Raw genomic sequence first — 22,098 nt, 5'->3', positions numbered from 1 at the left:
GGCCGAGAATGTACCGCAGTACTAAGCTCAAGTCAGTTGCAGCTGTAGTGACGCCTGCAAAGACCGTCTCTGTGACACGTAGCGGCAGCAGCGCAACAGAACATGTTGCACTTCTTCGGGGCCGTTACACTAAAAGCACGTTTGCGAGCCCGTCAGTTGAATAATGCACTTGAAGTAGTTCACCTAGGCCACGTTGAGTCTGGTGCGCTGAAAGCATGTTAAGTGTTGAAATTGTGGTCTTGCGCGTCATATTAAAGTCGCAAGATGCATCGATGTTATATAGGGGTCTGTACTGATGGCTTGCATTTGTAAGAAGGGATCGCTGTGAACGCAAACAGTGTGCAGATACCGACGTCGCCGCGTCAACTAATATATGAAATAATGCATTGAAGTATCTTAAGATATGAATTGCAAGCATTGTATCGGATACAATAGTTCGCTAGCGTAGCGTCTTGTATATGTATCATGACCCAGTTGCAAAGTATCTTTGCTCAGCCCTGCTATGCGGGTAGCACGAAATGGCATGATTTGAGCCTTCGATAGCTGGGGTAATGCACAGTATGTTGTAATCACTCTATAACACGCTTGGTATTCGCATTTCATTCCCACGATTCTGCTAAGGCGTTTCACTAAGCATGCTTGCTCAGAAATTTTGAATATCATCGTCAGACGTAACAGAAGCGCGAGTAATAATGCGACCGAATTCGTCTCTAACGAAATCGATGAACAGCAGTTGTTGGGAAGTGACACAGACGCTGCCTCTGTCTCTTCCGGGAGCACAGCAGTGCGCTACTTCCTATGATGGTTGCATATAAATTTCTCTGCGGAGCTTCGGACTCTCAGTCAACTTCCGGAAATTCCGACGCCTGCTCAGCAACGTCTGGAAAGAAGTATTGCTGTCACTCACGTAGGCTCTGTTTGGCTTCTTCCAACTTGCAAGTTCATTTTCCTTTCCTATATATTTATTCATAGTCTTTTTTGTATTACGTCGTCTGCGCCCCTTTTGAAGCCCTTCTGTGACGCCACTGCGGAGCGCACTTGTTATATATCAGAGCTGTATATTCGCACCGCGGTCAAGCAACGTGTCAGTCCCCCCCGCCTCCCCCCCCCCCCCCCCCCCCCCCCCGATTCGAAGGAACTTCAAATATTCAAGCCTGCGCTCGCCTCATCTCATACTTCTCACGTTGAAGCCATAGTGACGCATGGGTGGTGCCTTTAGCCTAAAAAGCAGCAAACAATTAAAATCAATACACGCAGCTCTGTCGTATATATCTACCGAATGTCACATCCGTAAACATTTCGCGTGTTTTTTAAAGGTCACGGGGCACGGGCGGAATGCTCTCGTTTGGCTTTACTTCAACCATGAAGTAGGCGCTTCATCATTCATTCATTTCAAGTTATTTTATTCACCTTGTTTTATAAACAGACAGCGACTGAAAATTACATCATTAGATTCACGCGCGCGATGTGGTATTCTGTGTCGCTTTCAATTCTATGCTTCCGCACTGTGAGCAAGCGAAGAAGGTTGCTGCGCTTCGGGGAGAGAGGTTATATAGCTCCTTTCACTTCCTAGTTGCATCGACACCCAGTCTAGTTCCAGCTCCCCGAACCACTCTGCAATGCGACAAGGTCTGGTTCGAGCAGCTGAATATACCATATGTGTCTATGCCCTTGACGTGCCGTGGTGATTCGGTGATAAAGTCTATGGGTATTGCGTCTTGTCCTCTCTCCAAGAAAGACAGGGGACAAGCCACCCTGTCCTGCCTCCTTGTGTCGTCCTGTTTACGCTAAAGTTCACTATGAGTGCCCACCAATTCGTCCATCAGTGCACTCTGCTGAGGTCATTGTGTCTTTGAGGTGACTGTCGGAGGCTAGTTTTCAGGCAGCAGTGGCGATACATACTGAAATTTCTATGTGCATTAAGGAACGCTAGCGAGTTGAAGTTGTCCGAAGTCCTCTACTCCCCTCCAAAACAAAACGCATTGCCGTATAAAACCTCATAACTATTCAATAATGTTTTTGCGCCCATGTGAGCATTGTAAATTCCAGAGATAAAGCCTGAGCTTATCATCACCCTTTCGTAGATTTCCTCCCGCAACTATCCCAATCTGAAGGTCCTTGTGCCCTGCTGCCATACTGCCCCGTGTTGTTTATGTGTTCTCTTCCGCTGTCCCCGTCTTTATTTGCGGTCAATTTGATATGCAGTAAACACCAACTAGACCAAACTGAAGTTCTTCTGAAGCTTCTTCCTCCCGAAGACTATCTCCGAGCATAACCACAAATACTGATGTTTCGGCGTTCAAGACCACCATTACTGCATTGTATAAGTACTAAACCACTCCTCTCTGTAACGCCCTAGATATCATGAGAGAACATAAACAAATGTGAGTAATTAACAATACATTAGTTAGTTAATTAATATAGCGAATGCCTCTTATACGGATATTACGGGGGTGCTAATGCAAACTGAAAGGAGTTACAGTTGCGGTCTTGCACTTTGTATGCACGCTGGCGCCGCCCGTTACCGCATATAGGAGCATATACGTATGTACCCTCCGTATAGAAGAGAACGTGGAAAATACTTTTTTTAACTGCAAGGGACATCGGTTTCATCATCAACCCCTTTCATGGCGACCCGTGAAGTTGTCGAAACTCATTTGTCAAATAGTTTTTTTTTATTGTTTGCTTTTGCTGTTAATTCATTTTTCTGCAAACTTCGCCGAACAAATTTTCTTTAGTTTTCTATTCACCTCTGCTGTAAGAGCCGTGAAAATTGGGGTCTCTTCACAAGCCTCCTAAGTTGTAATTCATTATCCTACCTTATAACCCTCCACCCAAGTCATTAACCAGAATGCAGCTGTTAAGATGCTTGCCATGATTAGCCTATCTCGTTCGTCTCTTTCACTCAGTTCTTTTGAAAGCTCCTCAGAGATTGCCTCTCAGTTTCCATATTTTCTCACATTTGCCCCTTTTTTCTACTCAAGTGTTCTACTGCTGTTTCTCCCTATTGAGAAGCGCGGGACGAACACACTCAAGATGGACACACGTTTACACAAGGCGCTATCATCTGCTGAGATCGCCTACAAAGGAACCCATACGGGTTCCTTTGTAGCAACTGCTACGATTGTGTGGATGTCTCATTTTCCCTTAAATAATTATTTCTCTCCACCTTGCGGGCTTCCGCAGAACTATTACGTCAAACACTTTCTTTTGCTTCCAGTTGTCGACAAATTCGACTTCGCCCTTCCATCTGCTAGCCGCCTGGTTAGATCAGATGGTAGAGCGGCTGCGCCGGAAAGGCGGTGGCCCCGGGTTCGACTCCCAGACCAGGACGAATTTTTCTTCAACTGCGACGCTTTTCTTTCGAAGAACCCGTATGGGTTCCTTTGTAGTAACTGCTACGATTGGGTGGACGTCTCATTTTCCCTTAATTAATTACTTCTCTCCACCTTGCGGGCTTCCGCAGAACTATTACGTCACATTTATCGAACCTATACGCCACAACACGTAATCAGAAACACGGGTCTGACGACCTTATTGAGTATGTTTGTCATATTTCCTTCCAGCGCCTTAGAATGTTATAGCCTACGGTAATGCCCACAAACTCGCAACTTCGACTTCATCTACAGTTGGCTCAGTTCTGTCAGAGCACTGTTTTCCCTTTGCTTGTAAACGTTTGGACGTCCTCATTCTGACCATCCTTTTGTTACGCCTGCACACATAGCACGACAGCATGCAATTCTTAATGTGCTTTTTTCTTGTGCTGCATGTAATTGAATGGGAGGTTTCTCAGAGTCCGTTCATCGGGGTTATGCTCATCGTGAAGCACGATTCAGAGCAAATTGATAGCAATCGAACAATATGACGCCTTAGGCAAAGATGTGGCACTGTCTGTTCCAAGCTAACCAAACGCCATTGTCAAGGGACAGAAGCGCGTGACCTGGGAACGCGGAAACGAAATCGCGCGCAAGATCGCAACAAGAACGTTAGCCTACGGCGACCACTGCGGCAATAGCCGGAATGCGAATAACGTTCACAAGAGCTAGAAATCAACACAATAAGCAGCCGCGCAAAGACGGCGTGGCTGTGATCGAGAAGGGGAACGAAACGAACTGACTCGCTGGCTGACTCACTAACCGAGAGCTGTAAGCGTTAGTGCGAAAAACACTACCGGGAATGGACGGAGAAAGCACGTACGAAAAGCAGGAGTGCAGCTACAACGGCATTATCTTCATGATTATCTTATAATTATGTTGATTGTAGGACGAAGCTCCCTCCCAGCTATCTCCAATTACCCGTCTTGTTCCAGCTGATTCCAACTTGCGACTGCAAATATTCTAGTTTGATCACCGCACCTAATTTTCTGCAGTTCTAGACTGCGGTTCGCCTCACTTGGCACACGTGGGCACTGTACTTGCATTGGATGCAATATACCTGTAACCAAGAAGTTTCTAGTCCAGTCGTGGGATACCTGAGCCCGGGTCGCCAAAAACCTTCCGGATAATTCAATAAGGTAATTACCAACCAAGCAGCTGAGGTGCAATCTCTATGCAGGTCCAGTCTTTCAGTCAGATTAGCTATCCCTTCCGAATTAACTCACGTAGCCTAGCCTTGTAGCTTTGAGGTTAGGCTACATGGCGCATCTCAAAAATATTTTATGCATATCCGCAAACACCCTCTTCTCTGTTTCCCAGCTGTGTCCGTTTTATTAACGTTACGGTTATTGCTTTGAGTGCATGAACCGACTAGCCCAGCAAGTTCTCAGCTGTTTTTTTTTTAGAGCGCAGCTCTTTGGCGTCCGTTCCTGGGTTTCGCGTCGTCGTCGGCGTTGTCGTCGGCCTCGTAACCAGCTCCGCCCCCCTTTCATCCCCCCAGCGCTAGCAGCGACCGACTGATACCGCTGGATGCCGCTGACGCCGCTAGAGAGTCAAGATAACGTGACTGCATAGAACACCGTCGCCGCATTCAGAAAGAGGAGGAAAGGGTCCCCCCCCCCCCTGTTCTTGTGTGGCGGATAGGGTGCTCTTCAGTTGCCGACGCGCCGGTTATTTCACGTAGGCCCCGGCACGTCGACGAATACGTGCCCACCTTCCCACGGCTAGACCTGGTTCTTAGCGCTGCGGAAGCGAGGGTATCATATTGTTTGTGTCGGCATCGGCGGCGTTGTCCCTGAAACCAACTCCGCAGCTGGGGTTGACTCACTATCGGCGTCAGCGGCATCAGTCAGTCGCTGCTATCTCTTCCCTCCTCCCTTTATCGTGTTGTCCGCTTGCTGCGCGCGCTTCTGCCCCCATCGTTTGCCGCTGGGTGTACACGCCGCCCCCCTCCCCCCTCTTCCTGCGAGTCTCCGGTTGTCAAAGCGCCGGCTCGAACTTAATTCCTTTCTTCGCTCCTCCTCCAATGCAACCCCTGTGCGGTGGCAATCAGAGAGCCAGATCGGTGGCGGCGGATGTGTATATGTGCACCGCCCGAGCCGAAATTGCCGCTGCCGTTCGCCACTGCGAAATTATCTTGCTGGTAGTAGCTGCCTACTTCGCCCCTACCGCACTCACGAAAGACGTCGTGCACTTCCTGCAACTCGCATTAACCGTCCATCGATCCACACCGATGTTAGTAGTGGGGGACTTTAATGTTGACATAAAGACAAACAGCAATTTCCTAACACTTATGCGGGAGAACATCCCGTTCCTCTCGCTCGTAACGCGTCCCACGGCTGTGACAACCTCGCGAGGCACTTGTATAGATCTCGTCTTTGAGAATCAAGCATTGGTGTACCAAGTCGAACATATATCAGTCTATTTCTCCGACCACAAAGCTTCCTTCATGACTGTCAAGAACTGTTAGTGGAGTCTTTGTTAAAGGAATACGTGTGAAAAATAAAAAAAAAATTCTGTGATAGCGCATACATGTGTTGCTCGATTTCTTTGCCTCAATCTATCGAAAAGGTGAAACAGCTTATTTGCTGCGCTCAAATTTCGCATTAGGAAGTAACGTAATCGTCGGTAATTTTTTTTCTTTTGCTTTTACACGCATTAATTAAACCTGGTTCCTTGTTTTGAGGTTTTGCAAAGCGAATTAATTTCTGAGAACCACGCAGTCTTTGTTTTACGCTTAAAGAGTCCAACAACGCTGTAGCGACTCATACAGCTCTGCGGATTTCCACGCAGTGCATACTGCTCTGGTATTGCCGTACAGTACAGATCCTGTAATTCTCTTTTCTCTTACTTCAAGCGCTTGTGTTGTGCATCTTTGCAAGAACTATACTTGACGAAAACTTTATGTAGCAATGAAGGGAACGGTACAGGTGTGGAGCGTCTGCACATGTGTTACTGCGTCAAGTAGTCCGTCTGAGTTTTACGGAGCTTTTGGTTTCCTAGAACGGAGACTAAATCAGCACAGTTTCCACGTACGACAGCTTCGCGTTTTCTCCAACGCGGTATAGAAAAGTTGAAAAGCGAGTCAAATTTAAGGCTCAGCGGCTTTTTTGGTGTTATTTTGCTGTTGGAAAGAATATGAGTACATTTTCTCTTCCCCCAGCTTATGCTGCCGCGGCTGAGAATCTGAAACTTTTGCAGGAGCATCCCTATTTCTGCGCGATTAGCCTCCGTAGGTTTCTCTGAGATTGCCATAGAAAGTTATCCGCGAGTGTACTAGGGTCATATTTGTTCACTGCCTCTTTGTCTTCCATCAAGACCCTTGTGAAACAAGCGGTGTTCATGACAAAGTCTTCATGCTCGAACTTTCGAGGATATGCGAACTAAGCAGAAATACGTGCACCTGCGTAAATTTTCTTCCTATGTACTATAGCTCCGGTTTCACTGGCGAGCTACTGCGAGTCGATGCCAAGCTGCCAAATTATACGCGTTCGCGTCCTTTGCCTCTTTTTTCAAGGGACAGTACTGCAAGCAGTCGTCATCGCTAGGGCCTTCAAGTCACCATCGTCCTTTGTACAGTGCTCAGCATTGGAAACGCGATACTCGGAATGCATGGAGGCCGCCGCTCTTCTGAGCAAATGGACAGTGCACGGTCTATTCTGGAAGACCAAATGCAGTCACAACACGTCACAGTGCCGCTCGCCTTCATCGCATACCGCAATTATCTCAGTGTTCTCTGCGTTCAGCGGAGGTGCATTGCGCGCCGGCGACCACGCACCCCCCGATTATCGCCTTCGAATCGCTGAGCCCTGTACCTCTGCTTTGTTTGTGTCGGAATTGTAAAGCACGAGCTGATGATAACGTTAACCATTGTTTTGAATAAATAAAGAATCATGTCGGTCAGCTGAGGTTGCTTTCCATGTCATAGAAGGCTTGGGAACAGGAGCACATGTGGCAATTCGAGTCTCCGTTAAAGTAGAAGACGAAACGAATGCAGCTCGCTTTCATCTACAAAGTGCTTCCTTGTATCGAAGTATCTGAACAGAAGCTTTCCCGACTTCCCACCTGTGTGTTGCCGCTGATGCATGTATTTTCCGCATGCGATATCATAACGGTGACGAGATAGAAAGTCAAATGGCACCTGGAGAGATCAGTCAAGCGGCAGGCCTGGCATGCTATACTCCAGGTGATATGGCGAAGGATGAAAGAAAGGGAGTGGCTTTCTATATGTTCCAGTGGACGAAATCAACCCTCCCACTATGCGGACGTGAAAACGTTGTCAACCAGCGCGGATGATTACCTCGCCTGCTGTGTGCATATTTTCACCAAGGCAATCATACACTCGTACAAGCATCTCTGTTTCGTTTTGTTACACGAAGCTGTTCTTCAGCTGCCGTCATTGTGTAGCTTGACACAGCGAAGTGCGTCACAGGAAAAAAACCATTGCCTTCGATCTGGAAGAACTTGCAGAAATCCAGAATAAAACACGAAGACAAAGTTTCATAGATAGAAACGATTATTGAAAGTAAAAACAGAAGGAAATTAGAAAAGCAACAAAAAAGAAGGCAGATTGCAGGAAATTCAAGGCATATGTAGGCTGATTTTGACACGTTCTCTTTGTTCACAAATTTACAGTGCCATATATTCTGTACATGGACAGTAACTCGAGAAATCCAATACATTTGAAGTCAGTAGGCTGGAAATAGCTATGATGCCTGACGCTTTAAGCGAAAGTGTCGATAAGATGTCGAGGAAGCATGGCACCATTTTTCATAAACAGGTCGATTCGGCACATTCGTGCTCTCCATGCGTCATCGTCATTGATTTTTCAGTTTGTCCTGTGTCGCCTGGTACCAAAATCCTGCGGTCTGTGGTCATCGTGGCTGCTGAGCGTAACATTAAAAAGGAATATGACGGACATTTCCCGTAAACAGCGACCGGATAAATGAAAAAAATGGCTGGTCGATGCTTATCCGACTGCAGAACTTCGCTCAGCGTTTCTTTTCTTTTTTTTTTATTGAAGTGAATGTTAGGAGAGGTTGGCGCCTATATGTGGTGGCACCGGCTACACCTTCTCACTTGGCAAACGAAACAAATTTGCGTAAAAAGGGAGAATAGCGACACTAAATACAACACTCAGTAGAACACCGGATCAATAAAAAATATACAGTCCAAGAGTACATCAGTCGCAAAGTTCTGTGCATTAGTTCAGTCCACGTACGCATATATAAAGTCCGATGTTTTGAACAGCCAAAACACACAACACTTGTAATACACTCCAAGTACAGGACAGAATTATACATACTGCGTAAAAGTTGCGATCACCACATAAACCAACTATGAACCACGAACAACGTTTATGTAACTTCATATTTTCCCAAAATGTTTGTGTCCTCTAAAAACTTTTTCAGAACAAGAAGTGCTCCTTTTTGAAGGCCCGCAGTTGGCCATGGGCCAAGTATCTTTTTTAGAGTGAATGGTCTTCTGTTTAATATAAACAAATTAGCTTGCAGTACCGTTCTTTGTGTATCATATGTTGTGCACTCGAGAAGAAGATGATGCACATCTTCATCTGGATGGCCGCAAGAACACTGCGTACTAGAGACACGTTTTATTCTGTACAAGAAGTGTTTCGTAAATGCAGTACCAAGACGCAGCCGGTGTACCAAAGTTTCAAATTTTCTGTTGTCTCTTAGAGTTTCCGGCATTGATAAGTTTATACATGGATCTATAAAGTATAACTCCGAGTATTTAATTTGCTGGTCAAACCAGGTAGTTTTGCTGAGACGACAAGAAATCTGCCTCAGGATCAGACGGACTTGGCTACGCAATAGGGGAAGATTGGTTGTCTCTGTGTTATTGTGCGCTCGATTCGCAGCTGCGTCCGCTGCCGTATCACCAGGAATATTGCAGTGCCCAGGAATCCACTGAAATGCAATTACGTGGTTCATTGCGCTTGCTTTTGTAAGTTCCTTGAGCGTCTCATACAATATCGGAGTGTTCAAAGAATTTTTCTTATTGCTCTGTAGTAATGTGAGAGCGGCTTGCGAATCGCTAAAGATAACCCATTGTTGCGAATGTTTTTCTAATGTTATGAAACGCAAAGCACACAGGATCGCAAATAGTTCTGCCATGGTAGAAGATGTTTCCCGGGATAATTTAAATGTTTGCTCTAGCGCTATATGTGGAATAGCGAATGCTGAAGTCGAGGAATACCATCTGTATAAACGTGGATATACTGGGGGTATAATGAGTAACTTTGGAAGAGTGCCAGTTGCTGTGCGGCTACTATGAACATGTCTCTCTTAGATATAATCCCGTCAACCGATAATTCTATTTTAGGGTATGTTAACATCCAGGGAGGGTAACTAACATCCACTTTGCATAATTCAAAGCTTGGTAATAATGCTTTATGTTCTCGAACAACATAGGGAATTTCGCTTTTGTTTCTTTCGGTGACCTCGAGGTTTAATGGATGCTTCTTGTGTTGGGTTAAGATGCCATAAATATGTTGGCATGTTTCAACCGTTCGTATGACTGGAAATGGGGGGTGACGAGCTTCAGCAATTACTAAAGAACTCGAAAGTAGCCTGCGGAACCCCAAGACACACTCGTAGCCCCCTTGCTAGTAAACGTTGAAGACGTTCGTCAGAAGTTTGTGAAAAACCATGGAGAATACGGGCCGACTAAGCAATTTTTTGTTTTATGAGTGCGTTATGAACTTGTAGTAGCGAAGAGACTGATCCCCCCCACGTTGTGCCAGTGAGTCGCCGAAGTACATTTATTACTGCATTGGTCTGCTTTTCAATTGCGCGTATGTGTGATGCCCATGTTAGCTGGCGGTCAAGAATAACTCCAAGAAATTTATGCTCTTTCACAAACATCAAACTTTGCCCATTAAGCCTAAGTTGGAAATTATCAACTGTCATCTAGTGAAAGGAAGTACGGCTGTCTTTGCGTATGAAAGAATCATGCCTCTTTCTTTTAAAAAGGTGTCGATACTATCAAGACCCTCTTGCAGCGTTGTTTGAATGTCTCGCATATTCGAACCAGAGGCCCATATGCACGTCATCTGCGTACAGAGCATACCGTAGACCAGACGGGAGTTTTTGTGGCAAGGCTGCCATGACACAGTTGAATAAAAACGGACTGAGAACACTGCCCTGCGGAACACCCTGCGTGATGCTGTGATAATTATTTTCTCCTTCAATTGTTTCCATAAATATTTTTCTATCTTTCAAGAAATTTGATACCCATCGCAGCGTTCGACCGTGTAGTCCAAGCTCTAACATACCAGCAAGGACGTGTATGTGACTTACAGTGTCGAATGCTCTTTGGATGTCTCAGAATACTGCTACTGTCACATTTCCGCAGCTACGTTCATGTTCGACGTATGTGGCAATATCTAATACTGCATCCATTGTACACCGATTTTGTCGAAAACTGGTCATGTGGTCAGAAAACACATTTGTGTGTTCACACCACCATTGCAGTCGACTGTCTATCATCTTCTCCATTAGTTTGGAAAAACAGCTTGTGAGACTGACGGGTCGGTAGGAGTCAAGACAAAGTGGAGTCTTTCCTGGTTTTAGCACTGGAATTACCCGAGCTAATTTCCATGAATCCGGAAGAGCCTCTCTTGTCCAGATATCATTAAATATCTCCAAAAGAGTCATTCTTCCTACTGGACTTAGGTTCTTTAACATCACATACGTAACACCATCTGGGCCTGCTGTTGTCTTTGTACGGCATGACGAAAGAGCACTTTTCAATTCATTTAATCTAAACTCACAATCAAGTTGTGGATGTTGTGACATGAAGCACGCACGAACCTTCTGTTCTGCTAGTGTTGTCAAACTTGCAAATTGTAGGCAAGTAAACGGAATTCCTGGTCTGGATATAAGTTGACAAAATTCGTCAGCAACAGATGTTTCCGGAGTGCTTCGAGCTACGGCAAGGACTCGAAAGGGATGGCTCTGGGTAACTGGACCACTAAAAGATCGGACAACGGACCATATTCTGGGAACTGGAGTAAACGGAGACAACGACGCGCAGTATTCTCGCCATTTTCTTGTACCTAATTTTTGTAAGCATCTGGGCGAAGTTGACTTCTTTTGGTCCTACCCGATAACATTAGAGAGCCCTGTGAACGCCCAAAATAGAACGTAGCAGCATTCGCCCATCTGTCACTAATTCGTGGAATGACGACTGATATTGAGGACATAGCACACGATGCCTCAACGACGACTTAGGTGTGAGAAAAATTTCTTTAGAAAATTTTGTTTAGAAAAATTTCATTAAAATCAAAGTTTAGAAAAATGGTCATTGACGAGGACAGGTATATATAGCAGCGTTGGGAGTGACCATAAACGCATCATCTTGAAAATCGTATACGTAGTTGGGAAAGAGTGCTACAGTGAAAAATGGCCAGACCAAATTTGACCGCTGAACAAATAACAAATATATTCACAAGAGCCGAGGAAGAACTTGGCAAATGGCCCAGCAATGAGTGGGAATATAGTGAGCGTCTAAGTAACTACGAGAGAAATACGGAAGGAGAAGCAACATGCTTATTGGAAAGGAAAAAAAGGAAACCGGCAAGCTGGTGGAACAGGGACATACGAGAAGCGGTCGCCGAAGGACGGAAAACATCACGAGAGCACAGCAGGCAAAAAAAAGCGCAGTTTCCGCAGGATGAAGTAGCCAGAAAGTGGAATATCTACCGGAAGAAAGAATCTATGCTTCAAATATTGGTGCAAGCAAAAATAAATGGGGAATGTGAACGCTGGTTGTCAGAAATACGTGAGAAAAAGAAGACCGCACCTAGAATATTCTGGAACCGCATAAAATTATTAGGCAGAAAGTCAACAACAATACAACAACATATCCTGGACGAAGATGGATACAAACTGGAAGGGGAAGCAGCATTAAATTACATCCGGAAAATAACACCCGAATCTTTCCAAGGCAATGACGTGGTCGGATTTGAGGAAATAAGAGCATGAAAGAGAACCAGATGGGAAAGGACCAGGTACTGATAATTTTCAACTCGAAGAAAGCCATGGAGAAAATTTCTAAGCGCACAGTCACAGGGCTAGACGAGGTTCTTAAGCTGATTTATGAAGTAGAACCAAAGAATCGGGAAGCTTTGTTGAAAGCAGTAGAAAAAAAAACATGAAAGATAGACGAAAACCAGAAGGTTGGTGACAAAGTAGAATGAATTTAATTCAAAAAGGTAACGGGGAAAAAGAATTTACTCGTATGGACCGTTCACCATTACATCGGTGATATATAGGTTAGCAATGCCGGCGATTATATTAAAGCTCCAGCAACGACAGATAATAGTGGCACATTGGGAGAACTTAAGAATTGCTTCAAAATCGGTAGGCATCTGGATAACTTATTTGTCCTTAGTCAGTGTATCAAAATATCCAGAGTAGAAATGAAACCATTATATGTGGGGTTTTTTTAGACATTACCGTAGCGTATGACCACGTAGACCGTAAAATTTTGTGGCATATTCTGGAAGGGGAAGCCTTAGGTGACGATTGTCTGCAGCTTTTCTTGGAGACTTACCTAGAAAATACCGTTTGCGTTGAATGGGAAGGGATGAGGAGCAACAAGGAGGAAGTTGATATCACCAAGGGAGTGAAGCAGGGGTGCCCTTTATCCCCACTGCTGTTTATGATGTACATCGTGAGGATGGAGAGGGCGCCAGAAGGAAGTAATATTGGGTTTAATCTCTCATACAAACAGGCGGGTACAGTATAGTAGAGCAGAAGCTTCCAGGTTTATTTTATGAGGACGACATTGTGTTGCTAGCTAACAAGCCAAGTGATATGCAACGTCTGGCGGACAAGAAGACGAGAATTTAGGCTTGAAATTTAGCGTTAGAAAATCAGGTGTTATGGTATTCAATGAAAACAGTGAACAGACAGTGTCAATACAGTGCCAGGAAATATCACGCGTAGAAGAATATAAATGCCTTGGTATATGAATAAATGAAGTTAGCAGATATATGGTAACACAGGAAGAGAGAGAGAGAGATGCAAATGAGAGAAAGAAAGGGCGGTTAACCAGACTTAAAACCTCCGGTTTGCTACCCTGAACTAGGGGAAGGGAAAGGGGAAGTAAAGACGGAAAGAAGAGAGTGACAAAAATAAAAGCGTGAGAAAAAAAATATGAAAAGGGATGAAATGGGGTCATTATAGTCTTTCTAATAGGCCACTGTCACGTAGAAAAGTCAACAAAGCCTTGACAGACTTTTGCTGCGACGACAGTTCACGTCGGCATTCCAAAACTGACTGTTCTGAAAGTGGCCTGTCGTCAAGGCGTGCCAACACGGCGGTAAAACAGGTAAAAACAATAACAGCAAAGGGGAAGAGAAATGCGGCCATAACGAAACACAGAGCGCTATGGGGATACAACAGGTACGAGGTGCTCCGGGGCAAGTGGAAAGGTTTAATGGTTCCAGGACTCACATTTGAAAATGCAGTTGTTCGCTTGAAGTTAGGGGTACAATTAGGACTAGATGGCAGCTAAAGGTCAGTGAGACGTCTCGCATTGGGCGCTCACGGGAAGACTACAAATGAAGCTGCGCAGGGTGATATTTGCTGAACAAGTTTTGAAGTGAGGGAAGCTCAGAGTAAAATTGATTATGAAGAACGACTGTGGAATATAGAAGGAAATAAATAGGCAGGAGAGTGTTCAGGTATTTGTACAGAAAGGACATTGATTCCCAGTGGCGGAAAAGAACTAGGAAACTTACCAACAAGTATACGGCCTGTAGGGTGAGCAAAACAGCAACAAAGAACGTCAAGCGGAAAGTCAGAGAGGCTGAACTATTCTCATGGGTGGCGGCAATGGTAAAAGAAACCTGCTATGAGTAACTACCTAAAAGGAAAAAAACGAAATCAGGAAGGACACAATTCACGATATCTCAAACGGAAGCTCATTACTTTTCGAAGCGAGATCAGGACGCTCTAGAAGACGCACGTACAAAGCGAGATACAACAAGGATGAAGAAGCATGTGCTTGCTGCCGTAAAACTAAGGAAACGATGGAGCATGTTTTATGCTAATGTGAAGATGCCTGCCCAGCGGTTGATTTAGGCACCTCTGGCCTCCTTGAAGCCCTTGGGTTCAGCGAACGCAGGGGGAAAATAAACATGTGCGCAATAGAGATTAGTAAGAGGCGATTGGTGGAAGAAAACTAGACAAACGACTAACAGCGGAGGCGTGCAAAAACAAAGTTCCCAAGACGAGTTCAGAAAGTTTGGTGATGGGAATTATTCGTGTGTTTCATTTATTTTCATTCCTTTTTAACATAGGTAGGACATTAGGCAATATAATAACAAGAGCTTGGTGGCACAGTCAACCGCCCCGTTCCAAGGGGACGCTCACAGCATCGATCCATCCATCCACCCGAAAGAAAGTCAAGAAAGTTGGCAACCAAGTACAGGGTAATTAACAATGTAAACAGATAACCAGGAAATATCAGAAACAAAGTGAAAGAAACGTGAACAGTAAATTGGGTGCACCGAATGGAAACAAAAGGATCCATGGAGATTTACAAGAAAGATAACGTCTATTTCAACAATCGAGGTCGTTGCTCTATATATAACACCAGGATGGAAAACCAACAAGCCCAAGCTGCTATTCTAGCGAAATACAGTTGTCGTCGTCGCCTGGGCTCTGACAACCGTTCTTGCATTGCTTCGCTTTGCAGCTAGTGCTGCTGTTAGGGGCATTTCGGTTACCTGGTTGTAAGTGTTTGACCTATTTAGCGCTGTAGGAGCAGCATTTCCTGTGGATGTTTTCAACGTCGACAGATCCACGCAGAAGGACAGAAAAAGATAAGGGCCTATCCGCTCCGTGCAGCTGGCTCGCTGAATGCAACTACACTCACGCAACCAAGAGCTGTTTCGAATTTCAGCCCATTAACAACCACTCGAACGTTGGCAAAGTCAAGGTAATTCAAGGCCCGCGTCTTTTATTTTTCGTTTAGACTGCTCTAATACTGTGCACAAGCTATCTCGCAACTCAAGGACTTGGGCGTACGGTACTTGCGGGCACCTCGGTTCCGGTTATTTCGACAGAACGCACTCGGCGCGCTTTTTTTTTTGCTCTCTCGCCTTGCTGTAATACATGCAGCGCCGCCACATTCGGAGCAGTCCCTCCGTCGGAGCTTTTCCTAGCGCCCGCCGACCGAGCCACGGTAAATTGAGATGAGGCGGCCACGGCACACTCTCCTCTCCTTGCCGCCCCAATTAGCCAGAGTTGCACCGGTCGATTTTCCAGGGACGACCCCAAACCATGTTTCGCTGTCTTTTCTGCTATTGCCGCTTTCCTTCCCTTTTTTTTTCCTAGCTTTTTTTTTTCACCTGCGACAGCTTGGTGAACTCCACCGCGCCTGCGACGAGCAATGACCCCGCGGTCCGTGAGCGGCGCCGCGACCTAGATGCTACATTGCAGAACGCGACCTCCCGTACGGCATTTTGTTTCAAAACATGAAACGTTCCGCAGGAAGTATTGCTGAAGGCTCGGGTGCGTGCCGCTTGCGATGATTGTTAACGAAATGAGGAATTACTAATTAGAAATCATTCTTGTCTGTTCAGTCAGTCAGCGTGGGTGTAGCGCGGACAAGAAACGAACGCAAGGATGGTAGCGAAAAATCCTTGTTTATCCGTGTCTGCGTCGCTTGAATGCTGCCCCCTGTACCCGCAACTCTACCCAACCAATCAGACCAAAAGTAGGTACTTCTGCTTGCGTGCGCCCATGAGGAAGATTATATCCCGCTGCACAACAGTGCAAAGCGGCTCTTGAACATTTTTGTACTGCAAACAGCAAGGAACTTGCTTTCCGTTGCGCCGTCATGAGCCCCTATTCTTTTCAACTTGATACTTCTCGAAATGTAACTCATTGTCATGCGGCAATGTGTATTTGAGAGTCGGACACACTAAGCACTGCGCTCTCACGCACTCGACCCCGAGCGCAAACTTCTGCGCCGCGGAGGCTCTGAGAGTTGTGGCATCTGCACATGGGTTTCGAAAAAACCACAGTAGACAGTGCCAGCGCGCAGAAAAACAAAGTTGTGCGCACAGCAAATCGGTAGTATTTGCGTCACGAACACCCAGAAGAGCAGCAACTACAGTGTTTCTAGATAATACGGCAGTGTCCTCTTTGAAAGTTTGCTGCTGTCGCCGTGAATAAGTTCAGCACCGGGATAATTGCCGAAGCCTGAAGATCTTTTTTTCTCCTTATTCGTCTACACGAAGAGTCCATGTGTAAAGTTATCGAACTTGCAGAGTGTGAATTCTTTTTTTACAACTCTTGGAAACGTCTTGTTGACTGAAAGATGGTTGCGCCTGCAAGAGGCTGTGGGATAGCTATAGGGAAAGCTCAGAGTATGCCACTTCGCGCCGCACTGCTTTTGTCCTGCGTTTTCTCTTGCTCTTTTGTATCACTAGACAAAATGTGCCATCTTTATACGTTTGCTTTAGCCAGAGCACGATACAATGGAAGCAGAATAAAAGGGTGATATCGATCTGACCAACTGCAGAACTATCGAGGTCGCAGCGATATAGGAAGTAGTTTTGAGTATGTTGAGCTTTCGATCAGCCACCAACCGCCACCAGAATCATGCTCATAACGCGTGTCTGTGCGAAGATGCCAGAGGAACGCTCTCGCAACAAGTTGCTTTGAAGACGTCTGCGTCTTTGTCGGTGTTGCCGCACTGACCTGAGCGATGACAGCAGGGCAAATCGCACTGCGTGAAAGCGCCGACGCGGACCGTATGCACGCTGAACGTTGACCGGTATAGTGTATATATACGCCCTGGCCGAGTGCCAAGGCGGTGCCCAGACATCTGGCGCCACTACGTCGTAGGAATACGTTTGTCGAGAGAGTTCGACATTAGTCGTCTCGCTTTTGCTGCGTCCTTTCGTTGTTGCCGAAACTCGCGAAGAGGTCGAGTTGATTACGATTTAATTCAGTTTGTCGTCGAAAATGTCTGAAAGGCGCTCCGAGTTAATGCTGACAGTGCTGTTGCGCGAAGCTCCACGTAGTGGTAGTCAAGGTCTCCTCGTAAAGTTTCTCCGGCTTCCAATAAAGAGGGAACTTGATGATAGCGAAAAGAAAGGAAGAAGAAGAAATGTTCGTGAAGGTACGGGAGCCATTCAAAATATTCTGAAGAAGCATTCAGGAGCGGGAACGTGGCACCCTCTGACAGTGCTAATCTCCTCAGTCTCGATTTTCCCACCCCACTCCCCTAAAGGCACCGTCCCCTGCCTTAAGAAAAAAAAAAAAAAAGAAGAAGGATCGCATCGTTCAGCCTCATCACCGTAAAGCCCATATTTTCCTCGAAGTCTTTCATGGACAAAGGCTGTGGAGCTCGCATCGCGAAATATCGTTCGTACCAGAATTCCACCTGCTTCCTTCACTTCCTTCCTCTCTATCTCTCTGCTCCTTTGTGAGGAAGCGAGTAAAAGAGGAGCTAGTACGAGCCAGAGAAAAGGAAAACCGTTGATTTTGGACGCTGCGGGCAAAGTATTAATGCCTTGGCATAGTGCCCCTCCAGGGGAAGCTGCGTGGCTTCTGATAAGGTGGGTGGCACGCCTCGCTCGACGGCAAATGACGACCTATATATATATATATATATATATATATATAAAGGACACTAAATCAAGCAAAAGATGACCAACTGTTTTGTAAGTAATCATACTCAATATAAAAAGTGAACGAAAAAAAACTGAAAAAGAGGAGCTGTTACAAGGAGAAGAGGCTTGATAACTGAGGAAATAAGCGAGATCCAAAAAGTGGTGGCGATGCCGACTATAAGTTCTTACACCGACTAGCCCTGACGTTATCCATTCTGACTGCATATGTTTGGCACTAGTCCAGTTTTTATCGGTAATGATCGACTACATTGTACTATTCCAAAGGCGACGAAGATTGAACTGATTAAGCTTCAATGACATTTACTGCACCGCAACAACCCGAATGCGACAAAATATTTTCAAGTCCCTGACGTCACTCTGACGTACTAGCGCTAAGCTATTGGCACAAAATTCAAAAATGGAAGCCTGGCCTTCACTATATTTTAGTGGATGATCTCGTGCCGCTAGAGATAGCGAAAATAGCGAGAGTTTTGTAACCACACTTCATCAGTTTATAAATGTGGCAGAGCGTTTTCTTTCTTTTTTCTTTTTAGAGTGCTTTTAAATAAAAAAAACTTTCCGCAGTTATTCCTGCATACGTGATCGCGAACGACAGTAACCCGAATGTATAGTTATATTTACATGAATTAGGCATTCTGCTTGCAAGAAACAATCAATTTACGCTTATTTCCTTCGAGGACGTGCCTCAAAAGGTACCTTTTAATCATTTAGCCAGAATCAAGACTTAAATTGTAGCATTGTCACAAAGCCACTACTTCAGTACCAACAATCAAAATGTTTGTAACTTAGTTCCGGAAGTGTGGTCGTTGTAGCAAAGTGCGCAGAGGGACACGTTTGTTATGATTCACTTTGCTTGCAGCCTACGAGGAGGCCTAAACACACTATATAAGCACACGGGAGATTCGCTGACAAAAATAACCAAAAATATAATCGACACGAACAAGGAATTAAATGTATTTTTAAATACCTTAATATTTCTTTAATCGTTTAGACAAAATTTTCAGTTTCTAGTTCGTGCTTCTTCTCTGCGCTTCTCTCTTGCCATTACATTCATTTTCACGTGGCAAGTACAGTTATTTCTGATACTGTGTCGCGCTTTGTGTATAGAGGAGCAAATGTGTTTTATCAGATGCACTGTTTGTTTCCCTTGCGCGATGTTTCTTTTTTCTTTAAATAAAGGTTGCATGGAGCGAATTGCACAATTCAGTCTGTTTAGGTGGTATCTGCAGTAGTGGTTATTGCTTGTAGGCAAATCGTATACGTCCAAGGGACTAATGAAAAACAGTCACTATTTTTTTTTATTATTCACTATTCAATTGCGAAATTGGAGCTTAGCAGTAGCAAATTCATACGTGTTTATCAGGAAGCGCAAGACTAGCGTCACGTTTGAGATATTTGTCCCAAAATCTGCTAAAAGAGACGTAATGAGGTTAATGTTCCAGTTAGGACCGTCTTGAACCTGCTAATTGGAATGCGAATGTATTGGCACACTTTACGGCCGCATATCTCCAACGTGGTGCTAGGCTTACGGTTCCTGCTAAGCAAGCATGACTTTACTGTAGCTCGACCTTGTAATTGTAACGCGTACCCAAAGACAATTAATTAAATTAATACTGAGTCTTTATAACTAACCACTTAGACATGGCGGTTCGTTTTGCCCGTAATTTCTTCAGGAAATGCACTGGAAAGATAGAACAGGGTTGTCTGCACCTTGAGTGTTTTCGTAAATGGGTTCAAATTAACGAAAGGCGGGGAGGGAGCAGTACAGAGGTAACACATTATAGCAAATTTAGGAAGCAGTATTTCTGCGTGTCTTCATCCTGGTTGTAAAATAAAATATGTGCAGGAAGAACGTCGTGGAAAAATACAGCATTCGTTTCAGCCGCGTGAGATGTTAATCTGGTTGGTCAAACCTGGGCAAACGCTGGGCCGACGGGGTTTTCCATGCGGGAATCGCAACAACAATGAAGGACTAGTGCTTTTAATTTGTGGCGCCGCTAAGCTTCGCTGACATGTGTAATTCTTGATGTCATGTGCTCCTTATTAGAAAAAGAATAACAAAAGTTCGAGCATGATAATAAATGTTCGCATTTTTTATATTCCACATAATTCGTTTTTCTTTTCCAGATTATTGTCTCTCTGTTTCTTATTCACTTAATTTCCTGTAGCAGCAGGTAAAATTTCTGAACTGGGATTGCTTTCGTTTATATAAGGGCATTGTTTTATTCTCAGCTTCACAATGACCGAATGATGAATAAAAACAAGCTTCTTGCTTGTGTATGTTGTGCTTTTCGTCAGTTGTTACCTTCCAATTCAAGGACTGTCTTCAAACGAGATCGCCAAATGTTACTGTACAAAAGATGTTTGTAGCCTTCCATGATTGATTCAATGCAATAGATGATTTGACGTTCTCATACGTGTCTTACTTGAAAAGCGTGCAATCGTTAAAGGCGACTATTTAAGTTTGGAGTGTGTTTTCTGGCCGTCCATTCTATGCAAATCCCTTTCTAAACAACACGAAACCATGAAACGTACAATGGAAACGACGTGTACAACAGACTACATCTGCATCACAAGTGAAATGCCCACACAAAATTTCCCACACAGACTGAAAGCCCCATTAACGGGTACGCCGCACCAAACATTCACGATGCATCCATCCCCCCCCCCCCCTCCTTTTTTTTCGAGATGGAAATATGATTCAGCACAGTTGATCTATGTCGTTTCCAACACGGTAGACATTAAGCCACTTCGTGGTACGGGCCAAGGAGAGCCGAGAGCGACTGTGTAGACATCACCGACCACCAGAGGTAGCTGGCGTCTGTATCGATTGGCCATCACAGAGCGCCCAGATGCGGGCAATCAGCAGATTACACTGGCTTCGCCCATTGGGTGTAGGTAATCTCATGTGCTGAATCACATACCTGGAACTCGTCATTGCGTATGAAGGAACGTAGTAATTGTAGTGTAAGGGCATTCGTCTAAAGTAGGCCACATTCGAAAATATGAGGCAGTCTTGAATGGAATCCTAATAACGACATATTTTATTTTATAAGGATCTAATGCGTATACAGCTTATCTGTGTCTCCATAAGAACTTCACAACGAAATTACGAGGAACTCACCCCGATGGCCCACACGTCCGGTAATTCGTGTGAATGATGCTTATTGATGGTAAATATAGCACATATATTATATGGGTTTGCGTGCCAAAACCATGATGAGACACGCCATAGGGGGAGACTCGGGAATAATTTTGGCCACCCGGGATTCTTAGGGTGTATACAATGCGCAGTACACCGGCGTTTTTACATTCCGCCCCCATCGGAACGCGGCCACCGCGACTGGGATTCGATCCCGAACTGAGCATCGCAATGCCGTGGCCACTATGCTGCCACGGCAGGGTTGGCGCTAAATGTGAAAAAATCTGTAACCACGGAGTGACCTAGAAGACAGAAAAGGACAAGACAGATCGTCGTGTCATCACCGCCTCAAGCGGACGCGGCTTGACAGCAGTTCGCACTCGTTCCGACAAGTGTGGCATGAAAGTGACACTTACAAAGAATGAATGAATGATCAGCTTTGTGATTTGGACGTGTTGGCATGTCATCCATATACGACGTTCAAAGTGGCTCAACTAATACATGGACAAATAAGAAGAAACTTTTTGTTTTGCGTGAGGGCGAGAGCATGTGTTCTCTTTCTTTCCTTAGTGGGGGAGCCGGACAAGCAGTAATGATGCTCCACTTCGGTGCTTCAATGTTGCTCAGTGTTAGACTTCCTCAGCTAACCTCAGCGATACGGTCTCAGCTAAACTTAGCCAAGCTGTTACGAAAAACCGTTGCAATCACGATTGTGAGACCTACGGCGTTCGGTAGGGTCCTCTTTCGTCGCCAAGTGCTGATTGAGGCCTAATTAATGAATATTAATTAAACATTCCTCTTTTTATTCATGGAGCGGCTTCTGATGGGAAGATTGTTAATGCGTTACAAAACAATCCACTCAAGTGGTTTTACCCCACTATATTCTGCGTAATTCTTTTTTCGTA

General features: G+C 45.0%; 2 protein-coding genes across 4 annotated transcripts in view; one reads left to right on the top strand and one right to left on the bottom strand.

Annotated features, from left to right (window-relative positions):
* Positions 1-22,098, bottom strand: part of LOC129383766 (uncharacterized) — a 644,189-nt gene that overhangs the window by 504,406 nt on the left and 117,685 nt on the right. The gene's annotated exons all lie outside the window — the stretch shown is intronic.
* The window catches only part of LOC126527057 (trissin receptor-like), an 85,500-nt gene that overhangs the window by 49,401 nt on the left and 14,001 nt on the right, over positions 1-22,098 (top strand). The window lies entirely within an intron of this gene.

The sequence above is a fragment of the Dermacentor andersoni genome, chromosome 9, assembly GCF_023375885.2.
Source record: "Dermacentor andersoni chromosome 9, qqDerAnde1_hic_scaffold, whole genome shotgun sequence".
Classification (NCBI taxonomy): Eukaryota; Metazoa; Arthropoda; class Arachnida; order Ixodida; family Ixodidae; genus Dermacentor; species Dermacentor andersoni.
This window is presented reverse-complemented; position numbering and strand designations above follow the sequence as displayed.